The 11,333-nt window shown below is 37.7% G+C and overlaps 1 protein-coding gene across 2 annotated transcripts in view; it reads right to left on the bottom strand.

Annotated features, from left to right (window-relative positions):
* NPAS3 (neuronal PAS domain protein 3) overlaps window positions 1-11,333 on the bottom strand; it is a 607,366-nt gene that overhangs the window by 124,186 nt on the left and 471,847 nt on the right. The window lies entirely within an intron of this gene.

Genomic DNA, 11,333 nt, shown 5'->3' with positions numbered 1-11,333 from the left:
CATCTATTTAAAAGAACAAATAGGTTTGGAAGAGATTGAGAGGTTGCAGATACATACACACACACATATATAACATACATATGATACTGTTGCATTTGTGTCAATGTGAATATTAAGACCTGTCTCTCTGTATTTATATGCAAATGATACTATTTTTATTCTCTAACAGATAAAAATAAGCTCTTTTAGTTCTATAGTTCCAACTAAGTAGGCCTATGGCATAAAAAGTAATTCAGCAGAAAAGCTTTTATCATGTGTGAGTAGACCAGGCAGAAAGGGAAGCCTCCCTTCATTTGGTGCTGCCCTTGTACATAGAATGCAGTTCTATTTGGTGAATGTGAGTGGCCATACAGTCCCTCGTGCCCTCCCTATCCTGAACTGTGTTGGGTGAACTCTTCCTTGTTTATCAGCATATTAGTGTTCCACATAAAAAGCCTCCACTAAGACCACAGTATAATTTGAGAGTAAACAAAGAATTTCAATTGTACCAAGTTGTACTCTGTGCCCTGATATATAAGCAGTCATGCCTTAGGTGTATGAGCATTTTAAGGTATATTCACTGACCTACTCTCCCTTTCAATTCTAAAATGTGTATTTTTTCCAAAAGAAACAGGATTTTAAAGCACATTTTGTAGGCTAAAGATAGAAATAGAGAAAAATGAATTCAGTTTAGGCCAAAGAGAAGAAAAAATTTGGTTGTTTCTCTTTTATATTGGTAGGAGATACCTATATATAAACATCTGTATGTGTGTGCAAGGACATGCACTTTTCTTGAGGTCAGTGGTTGAGAAAATGAGTAAGAGGTCTTCTCCATGCAGGTCTACTGATGGAGCGCAGAAGGTAAAATCTATGTCACTTCCCCAAGGATTCACAGGCAGAGGGGACTCTATGCTCTCTCTGCCCTGCAATTGAAGTGTAGCTCGAAACACATTTCCAGAATGCTGTATGTTCTTTAAGATTTTTCTTTTCTGATTATATTTCTGAAGGCTTCTGATGGATTTTGCCTTCCTCCATGCTGAAATCTCAGTTTTACACTAACAATGAAAAGCCAATAATTTAGAAGTCAAAGTATACATCGATTTTATTAAAATGCCAACTTGCCCCTGGTGTCCAGCACAAACATGAGGCTCAGTGCAATGAACTGTGAGAATAAAATATAATCCAAAGATTTGAGATGGCTTATGAACCATAACAGTACAAAAGGCAAGGAGAGGTTGTATCCACTCACCGTGTGATGTCCTCTCTTGCAGTAGCAGGATGAGAAGAATCAGGGAGGTTGGGGAAAAGATGTCAAACTCACAGTGTTAGAATAAAAATAGCCCATGCTGACTAACATTTATAGATCAGAACAAGTAATTTAAGGTACTGGACAAGAATAAGTGTCTCATATTTCAGAGACAACGAAGAGAAAAGGTATAGCCATTTCCTAAATGAGGCTAATAAAGCTCCTCCTATGCCCTTCCTTGTTTCACTCTGTAAGCCTCTGCTGATGGGGTGCTTACAGCTGCATGAAGTTACAGCCATTGCTAAAAGCCAGAGAATGTTTGAGAGTAAGATTTGAGAGAAGTTCAGTCTACTAAGTTAATATATTGATTAGCAAGGTTATCAAGATGATTTTTTTAAGCTGAAAGTTTTAATAATTTACTGACACCAGATGAAAAGTTTTTATTTTCCCCTGCTGTTGAGCCAGTAAAAAGTAGCTGTGAGGAAATTTGTTTTCATATTTGAACTCTAGGTGAAGATCAAACATGGCAAAATTTCAGTCAAAATATGCTATTTTAAAAACATATGAAGACATTATTTAGAATACCTTGACTTATTTACCTAGGTATGTTAGATAAAGTTAAAAGATTTGCTGTAATTTCCATTCACTCTTGACATGAACATATACAGAAAAACATAGGTACAGTTAAATTGGAAAAAGACATAGCCTAAAATCCTGGAGTTATAATGTTAGAGGCCTACCCTATAGCAAATATTGTGAGACATATAAGCTGCCTTTTGTGCATATGTTTAAGTAATTGGTCTTTTTCTACATATCTCATTTTTTTTTCAGATCAAAGACTCACAGAACTGGTAAGGTTGGAAGGGACCACAGTGGGTCTCCTGGTCCAACCTCCCTGCTGAAGCAGCGTTGTCCTAGAGCACATGGCACAGGATTGTGTTCAGAAAGATCTTCAATACTTCCAGTGAGGGATACTACACCACTCTCTGGGCAATCTGTCCTATGCATGGTGACTCATGCAGTACAGAGGTGGAAATTTCTGTGCATCAGTTTCTGTCAATTGCCTCTTGTCCTACTGCTTGGCACCACCAAGAAGAACCTGGCTCCATCTTCTTTACACCCTCCCTTTATACATTTATACACATTAATGAGGACCCCTCCCAGTTTCTTTTTCTCAGGGCTGAACAGGCCCAACTCTCTCAGCCTGTCCTTGTAAGAGGGGTGCCCCAGTCCCTTAATTGCCTTCGTAGCCTCTGCTGGACCTGCTCCAGTAGCTCCATGTCTCTCTTGTCCTGTGAAGCCCAGAAATGGACACAGCACTCCAGATGTGGTCTCACAGGGGCCAAGTACAGGGGTAGGATCACTTTTCTTCATCTGCTGGCAGTGCTCTTCTCAATGCACCCCAGGATACCACTGCCCTTCATGGCCCCAAGGCTCTGCTGGCTCATGGACAGCTTGTTGTCCACCAGGACCCCCAGGTCCTTCTCCTCAGAGCTTCTTCCCAGTAGGTCAGTCCCCAGCCTGTACTGCTGGGGTTATTCCTCCCCCAGTGCAGGACCCTGCACTTGCCTTTGCTGAATTTCAGAAGGTTCCTCTCTGCCCATCCCTCCAACCTGTCCAGGTCCTTCTGAAGGGCTGCACAGTTCTCTGGGGTATTGGCCACACCTCCCAGCTTCCTGTCCTCAGTGAACTTGCTGAGGAGGCATCTCCCCTTCATCCAAGTCATTCATGGATAAGTTAAACAATACTGGACCCAGTACTGAGCCTCAGGGGACACCAGTAGTGACAGGCCTCCAACTAGACCCTGTGCCACTGGTTATGACCCTCTGGGATCTGCTGTTCAGCCAGTTCTCAATCCACCTCACTGTGCACTCATCCAGTCCTCACACCCTGAGTTTGCCTGTGAGGATGTTGTGAGAAACAGTGTCAGAGGCCTTGCTGAAATCAAAGCAGACAAAATTCACTGATCTGCCCTCATCCATTCAGGCAGTTGGTTCATCACAGAAGTCAGCCAGGTTGGTCAAACATGATTTACCTTTAGTGAATCCATCTTGACTACTCCTGATCACCTTCTTGGCATCCATATGTGTAGAGATGGCCTCCAGAATGAGGCACTCCATCAGCTTTCCAGGGATTGAGGTGAGGCTGACTGGCTGGTAGTTCCCTGGGTCCTCCTTCTTGCCTTTTGGAAGACTGGAGTGACATTTGCTTTCTTCTAGTCCTCACGTGCCTCTCCTGATCTCTATGACCTCTCAAAGTTGATTGTGAGCGGCCTCACTATGGTGTCCACCAGCTCCTTCAACATTTGTGGATGCTTCCCGTCAGGGACCATGGACTTGTGGATGTCCAATTTGTTTAGGTGTTCTCTGACCCAAACCTGCTCAACTAACAGAAAATCTTCCTTCCAACATTCATTTACTCTGATCTCCTGGGTCAGAGACCAGTTATAACTTTGGTTGAACAATGAGAACTAAACCAAGTTTAAATGGTTTTCATTGCCTTTTAAAAAAAGTCAAGTAACTATAAGAAATTAATTAAGTATGGCTTCTTTAGTGTAGCCAGTGTGGTGAAAAATAATACTAGAAATAATTTTATTCTCTTTTATAGATTCAGGACAATTACTTGACCCTAAAATATATCTGTATATATATGGCTTTCAGAAGAATCCTAACAAAATCCATACATTTGCCATATCTATTGCCAATGTAAAGAATCACTTTGAAATGCCTGATCTCACTGTCATATACCCTCTATTTCCTCAACTGATTCTTGCACAGTTCTACTTTTGTGCTGAAATGTCTTTGTATTAGTAGGAAAGACAGTGATATAGTGATTCCTAGTTACAAAGTTTCATTAAAAGTTGGCCATGCAGTGACAAATGTTTATGATTCTGGTAGAACAAGTTAAAATCCCATTTAAGTCTGAGAGTAGCTTATCTGTTTGTCAATGTTGACTAACTGAAATGGTGCTGGAGTTAATGCCCTGAATTGCAGTATACTAAGCATGCATGAAAAGATGGGGATAACTAAGTGAAAGAAATGGGATCTTGCAATACACTAAATTACAGTAGACCCATAGAGGTTTTTTTGCTAAGTTAAATACAACCATTCTCAGTATAACAAAAAAAGCAACCTCCATCTACATTTTCAGTAAATTGTTCTTGCGAAAAGAATATCCTTTTCACATTTAGGCATCTCGGACCAAGAGCATCCAGCACATGAAAGCTGGCTTTACTGCAGTGCTGTTTACAGAATGGGCACACGTGAATTGTTGTGCACTTGAAACTATTCTCAACAGAAAACCACTGAGTATAAGACTCAAAACTTTGTATATCCTGAGTAATTACAAAAAACTTCTAAATTGCAATGTTTTTACATGTCTTTGGGTATTGTGGTTCATTTAACTCTTATGAAAAATGACCTCATTACTTTCCTTCATACTACTTCTGTTTATTCCATTCAGATGATAAAACCATCACAGGAGAGATTTTCAGTTAGAACATGACTATATACAGTGCCTGGCATGAAGATGCACAAGACTTTGGAGGTTGCTAGTGCTGCTGTAAAATAAACAAAAATCTAATAATAGAAAATGCATTGTGTTGTCCAAGGTGGAAGTCAGAAGGCTTAATTCCATTGTGCAAATTCTTTTAAGGTACAGTTTCCAGTTTTGTTTGTTCATGCACCTAGTCTTCTACAAAAAATTATAATGACATCACAGTTCTTGTGGTTTGTGTTACAATGGGAGGATAAAATTGTAACAATTCATGGGAGCAAAAGCTATAAAGAAAATCAGCAAACAGAAAAGGAAAGTCATTAGTTGTAAGAACCTAGAAATAAATTAAACCTTGCCTAAGATGTATTGATCTTCTGTGGCCTTGCCTATAGAATAATGTCAGGCATGCTGACAATCCACTAGACTCAGAAGGCAAAAACTACTTATAAATACTCTTTCACTTCCATCTTAAGAAATACACTGGTATCAGACCTCATTCTGATGCTCATCTGCCATGGTGTAAGTCAGAAACAATTTTCCAAAACTCTTCAAAATGGAGTTATAAGCATAAGGATTAAAATCAAAGCACATTTTACTGTAAGGTATGACTTAAATTAAAATGATCAAGAAGACCTCTACGTTTTGTATGAATTAAAATTTCCTGACTTCTTTATAATGTCAGCATCTTAATCAAAATAGACAGTTCCAGGAATGAAATTAAACAATAATCACTGTAATAAACTATGTGCTTAGATTGCAAGAATATGGTTTTTACTTAATACTTCCTAAACTAGCAAAATACAATACTTTTAACTGTTAGTAGACATATAAGCAAGAGACTGTCAGAAGACACAGATGATTAAGAAAAAAACCAGCCTGACAATTACTGTTGTCAATAATGAAAAGCCATCAAAACAACAACCATAAATTCTCAATAATTTTCTATTTATAATTCTCATTATATAATTTTAAAATCTTACATATTTTTTTCTGTTTTTATTTTCAATATAAAAAATATTTCAAAGGTACAAATAGTTTTACATCTGGTTCCCCTTTGATTTACAGATGCTTGATTCAAGCCTATAATCAAAACAATTATTTTAATATGAAAGAATCTCTGCCTACACTACACACAGAAAAACAAAAGTGGGCACAGACAAACAAAAGACAAGCAGAAAACTTTTGACAGAAAAAAAGAACAGATGGAACAATGTAGCTTATTCTTAGATGCATTTGGTTTAAACTTTTCTGTCTGCCTGTCCTAATGACAATTCAGTTGCAGACAGAAAAATCACCCCTGAATGCTTCTAACTTTTTAGAGTTATTAGTTGTATAATTTTATATGCTTTGAAAATGGCTATCTACATACAGAAAATGTGGAGAGCTATGAGGCAGATTAGAATTTTCTGTGTGATGAAGTCTACAGCCAAAATCCCCTACTGAGATTTTGCGGGTTGTGTAAGGTTTTCACATTTTTATTGCTTCAGCAATATTAGGCCATAATTTCTGGTTGTTCATACTGGATTGTCTGCATACATAATTTTGCTTATAGGGTTAGGCATTCAATCTGTAGGTATTCTTTAGATTTCATATCATAAAATGACATGTAGTCAAGTCTAGTTGTACATGTAGAGCAGAGAGACTAAACACAACTATTCACAGCAAGAGGAGTGAATTGTCCTCCCTCTTTGACTACATAGAAGTTTAGACTTAGACTTGAACTAGGTGACTGCTCTGCTGGAGCTCTGGGGTTAATTTTTTCTCTGCTGTTTAATAGAGAGAGACCTTTCCTGATCTGCTAAGCAGAAAATATGGAAGGCCTTCCTTCTGAGACTTGTCTTTGTAGGTAAATTCCATGCTTGAGACCACAGAAGAAGAAAAAAAGGCTTCCTATATACACTTCCATAATTCAGTATCAATTTAGAGCAATAAACGAAAATACTTCACATTTAAGAGCATATTACTTATGTTTGTTCTGACCGAAATATCAGCTTAGATGGCATAATGACATGATTTATAAAACCACTGAAATCTGAAATTTTGGGGTGTATGTGGTGATATCCATGTCAGTTCAATAATTACATAATGCTATTTGGGTGAAGGACAGGGAGCAGGAGAAGGAAAGAAGCAGAATGAAGAAAGTTGCTTGAGAATTTGCTTCCAAAATCAGATTCCTTTACATAACTTGTTACCACAGTGGCAAAATACAAGAAAGTTTGCAGTACTACATAGCAGTCAGTACAACAAGTGAATCAATTGAAGACAAGCATTAAAAGAGTTATTTGCTAATGGGCACCATGCCAGGGTTACTCATGCAATGCTGCCTGCAGAATTCCTAAGCTGAGTTCAGAAGATACAGATCGATGCACCTCCAAAGAGAGTCTATATCAATCTCCATTTCATTCATTAGCTTCCACTCTGAGCTGGTAGGCTGCTAGTTAACTCTTTAATGTGGGAGAAACTGTCAGTGTAAAGGCCACTGGGACACACACTCTTCTCTGCTGTACTTGACCTGTCGATATTTCTAGAGGCACACTGTTTAAACTGGTACAGCTAATGGCAAAATGGAGATCTGTGCGGCTTGGAGAGGCTTTCCTAGCTTTACATTGGCTTATCATTCTACAGTAAACAGTAAATGCATCCCGACAAAGGATTCCTATTCGTGTCCTCTTGCATATGAATAACAGGCCTCAGATGAAGTAACTCAAACAACTCTGTCCCTGAAATCAAAGACAGCTTAAATAATAAATTATGCTAATCTGAGAAATTAGTACATTGAGATATCATGCAAATGAACTAGAGGCAACTGACATTTGGTTACTAATTAAATTGTTCTAATGTCCCAGACAGACAGAATGAGTTAGATACAGCAGTAAAGTTAGAATACAGGTTGTTTCACTTTGAATTTGTTTGGCTGTAAGTTCATTGTAAATTTGTGTAGAAATACAGCAGGTTCAGGACATGATTGATGCATAAACCATTTAGAATACTTCTGAAAGTGCAAATATGAGATCTAACATATAAAGGTATAATTACTAAAACAAAGAACAATCTCAAACCACCCAGACTTGTGGGCTTTGCTATTTTCTTTCTACAAATATTGAATGTACTAATTTCCCTTGCCTTGCTGCTGAATAAAATCAATTTCCTCAGTAGAGCTGAACTCTCTTTTGTTTAAGGTTAGATGCAAAGTTGATACGCATCCTTAGATATAACGTAAAATCCTTGAATATTTAGAACTACGTCACTGTGTGAATCCACAGCTGGTACAGATTCATTATTTGACAATAAGTGCTCTCCACACAATAACCAACATGCTTGGAATTAGCTGAAGGGGAAAAAAGCTTCACATTATTTTAAAACTCTAGTCAAATTGTTTGTATACAAATTTTGATAATAACACCTGCTTTTTCTCTCTTGGCCAATACAATCCATGGAGAATCCTAGCTCCAACAATTTCCCTGCAGAATTGTCAAACATATGTATTTGTATTTCATTACTTGGGTAATAGCTGATTTGCCAAGTTCATTTACTACTAGTTGCTCCTCAAACATCTCAGTGGGATAATTAAGGAATACTAAGAACTGAAACTGTAGTATGTTAGGTGGGGGCTAGAGCAATTGCCCAAATCCCACTTCTGATTAAACTGCTGTCCAGAATTAAATATTCAGTAGCTGAAATTCTGTTTTCTTCCCTTACTCTGAGCAACTTATTATCAAGGAGATAGAATAACTCCCTGTTTTGTGCAATAGAGACAAAAAAGCTCACTGCACCACTCAAACCACTCATAATCCCTTATGAGCCTACAAGAATGGTATTTAAACTGAAAATTGACTGGGTAATGGACTAAGTGGTGCCTTCTGTTCTAATGGCTCAATATGTTGGCATTAAAACAAACAAAAGCACATTGATGCCCAATGCCTGAACTGGGAAGACTAAACAAGTGGGGGGATAAGGTTTAACAGTAGGAAGGCAATTGAAAATCCTTTCTATCTGAGGGTCTATCTGAAATATAAAGCTGTTGACAGTGAAATGGATGCCTCCGTTAATTCTGCAGAAAATAGGGGTTTGTTCTTGGACTTGCTTTGTTCTTTTTACATTATACAGGGGCTGCACAAGAAAAAAAAAATTCAGGCAGAGATTCCCACAGTGAAATCTCCAGTGGGACTATTCTGGTTTAACTTCATAGCTCAAAATTTTGTCTGGCATCTCTTTTGTTATTACCTGCTGCAGGCACATACTGGTCTAACATCCACAGGGTAAAAGTCAGGCAAAATTTCTTCTCCTGTTCTCATGCCTCTTCCTTCATGTCATTAGCCACAGGAGAAAAGTTGGTTTCTAGGCTTTACAGTGATTATGTGAGAGGCACAAATCTCTAAATTATTATGGGTATAACAAAAATCACTGTCTCCAATTCAGGCTGTCTAACCTTTGCCATTGTTCAGTTTCGTGCTCCAGTACATGTTACTCTGCTAAACTCTAATCATTTGGACTGACGTTTTCCCTGCCAAGGGGAGTTGCATTTGTAAACTGCCAGAGGAAAGGTGCCATGCAGTATGAATTACCCATCTGATATGATAATGTCTTTATTACATTTTGGAGAATTCATACAAAACTCCACTAAAGGCATTTTTCTATTGTGCTCTGAGATTTACATTAGAGATAAGCATAACATTTCCTAAAAGGCAGAATAACTACAAGCCTTCTGACACTAAACAGAAGAAAACACTGTTTCAAATAATAAACAAGCATCCACAGACAACATCTAAATTAATGTCTCACTTGTTCTCTAATCACACACTTTCATATACACGAGAAAACATGACTAAAAACTAGAAACTCTTTGAAAGTTGATGGGTATACTGTCATACAGGTGGTTCATACACTTGAACTTGAGTATTCAGAGCATGAGCAAATTGAGAGTTTGGAATTCTTAGGTCCAGTGAAGTTGCTGGTGCCAATGGATATTGAGCATGGCTGCTGACACGTTGAGAACTGTGTGTAGGAAATATAAAGTGGATGGAGGACTTAGTGTTTGAGGCTTCAGGGATTACAAAGATAATTGTGGATCAATTCTGCCAAATGATTTGAAGTAACTTAAGCCTGCCATCAGTACTTTAATTGTTTTTACAACAGAACTTGAGAGCGCACTTAGTGCAATGAATGATTTGATAACACCTGGTTGAATGTCCTGTCCATTAATTGTGTTTCATCTCTCACTTTTATTAAGCTGGTTACTCTACTGCTCCACTCATTTAAGACCCAAGGTTTATGTTAGAAAGAGATTTTTACAAGTGTCTGTTGAAATAAATATCTCTTAGTTGGGTTAGAATGGTAAATGTATAAAAAGAGTGGCCTTTCTATCAGAATCTTTCCATATTCATGTTTGTAAACAATAGCATAAATGTAATAAAAAGTATTGTCTTTTTCCTTTGCACCAAGCAGTACTAATCTTTGTATGCAGGAAAGAAAACAAAGTAAAAACTGAATTCTCTATCTCTTTACCAAACATCAAGAATAAACTATTTCCTAGCAGAACAACCAGCTGTAACTCCATTAACTGTTGCTGTTATTGAAGTAACACCACTTATTTGACTACTGGCAATTACAAAGACTAGAGGCAAACTTGGTAAGAAAACCCTGCCTGGATGGTTTTCTCCATTTTCTTTAGCCTGTGAAGAAGCACAGGAGCACAGCAACGTCTAACCACCTCTATCTCCCTTTCTGTAAAATATGACCTATCAAAATCCCACAGTGTTTCAAACTGATGAACACAAGTGCAATAAGTTTTCGTGCATAGTCTCAAAACTCAGGATGTTGCCTATAGTGAAGAATTAGAGAGATAATTAATCAATGGAACTTCTAAAATGCAATCAATCTCACTGACAACTTTTCCAAAAGCTAGCTCCAGTCTGTAGCTGGAATGATGCCAGGCAAAAAGACTTGGATACCTCTGGGCTAAGATTGTTGTAACACCTGCTTGCCATGGTACCTTTCAGGTTGGATGAAAGCATCTGTACACAATGCAGGCCAATATGGAAAATAAATTAATTAGCAATGATATGCTTTCTTAACTCACTCGACACCACCTGATGTCTTCCTTTAATATAAACTGCCAGGGCTGCTGTATTGAGAAGCATCATTTGATGAGACTTATCAGTGGCTGTTCTGTAGAGCAAGGAGAAACAACTAAGAACTGCCCATTGTTGCAAAATGCCTAAAAAACCACTTTTCTAATAGGCAAAAAGAATAATTTCCGTTTTTTTTTTTTAAAAGTAGCAGACCCTAACTGGAGTAAATTGGTCTAGCTTCATTGGTTTCAAAACAGCCATGAAAATTCGTACTAGCTAAACAGAGTTCTATGTTCCCATGAATGACATTAAAGAGATGGTACACACTAACAGAAGAAAAAGAGGACTTGAGTATGATATTTGTTGAATTAACCTTTAGTGAATAGTTTATAAAATCACTTTCCTTCCTTCCTACATAAGATCTAAATCCACAAATTAATTGGGGATGGCATAATTCTAATTGCTAATGTCAACATTACAGTCTTTTTTTTTTTTCATATGATTGGCAGATCATTTCAGATGCATTTTATTAGATGTTACTT

This window comes from Corvus kubaryi, unplaced genomic scaffold, assembly GCF_017639235.1.
Source record: "Corvus kubaryi isolate FWS band 111438036 unplaced genomic scaffold, C.kubaryi_AGA036_p1.0 66, whole genome shotgun sequence".
Lineage (NCBI taxonomy): Eukaryota > Metazoa > Chordata > Aves > Passeriformes > Corvidae > Corvus > Corvus kubaryi.
This window is presented reverse-complemented; position numbering and strand designations above follow the sequence as displayed.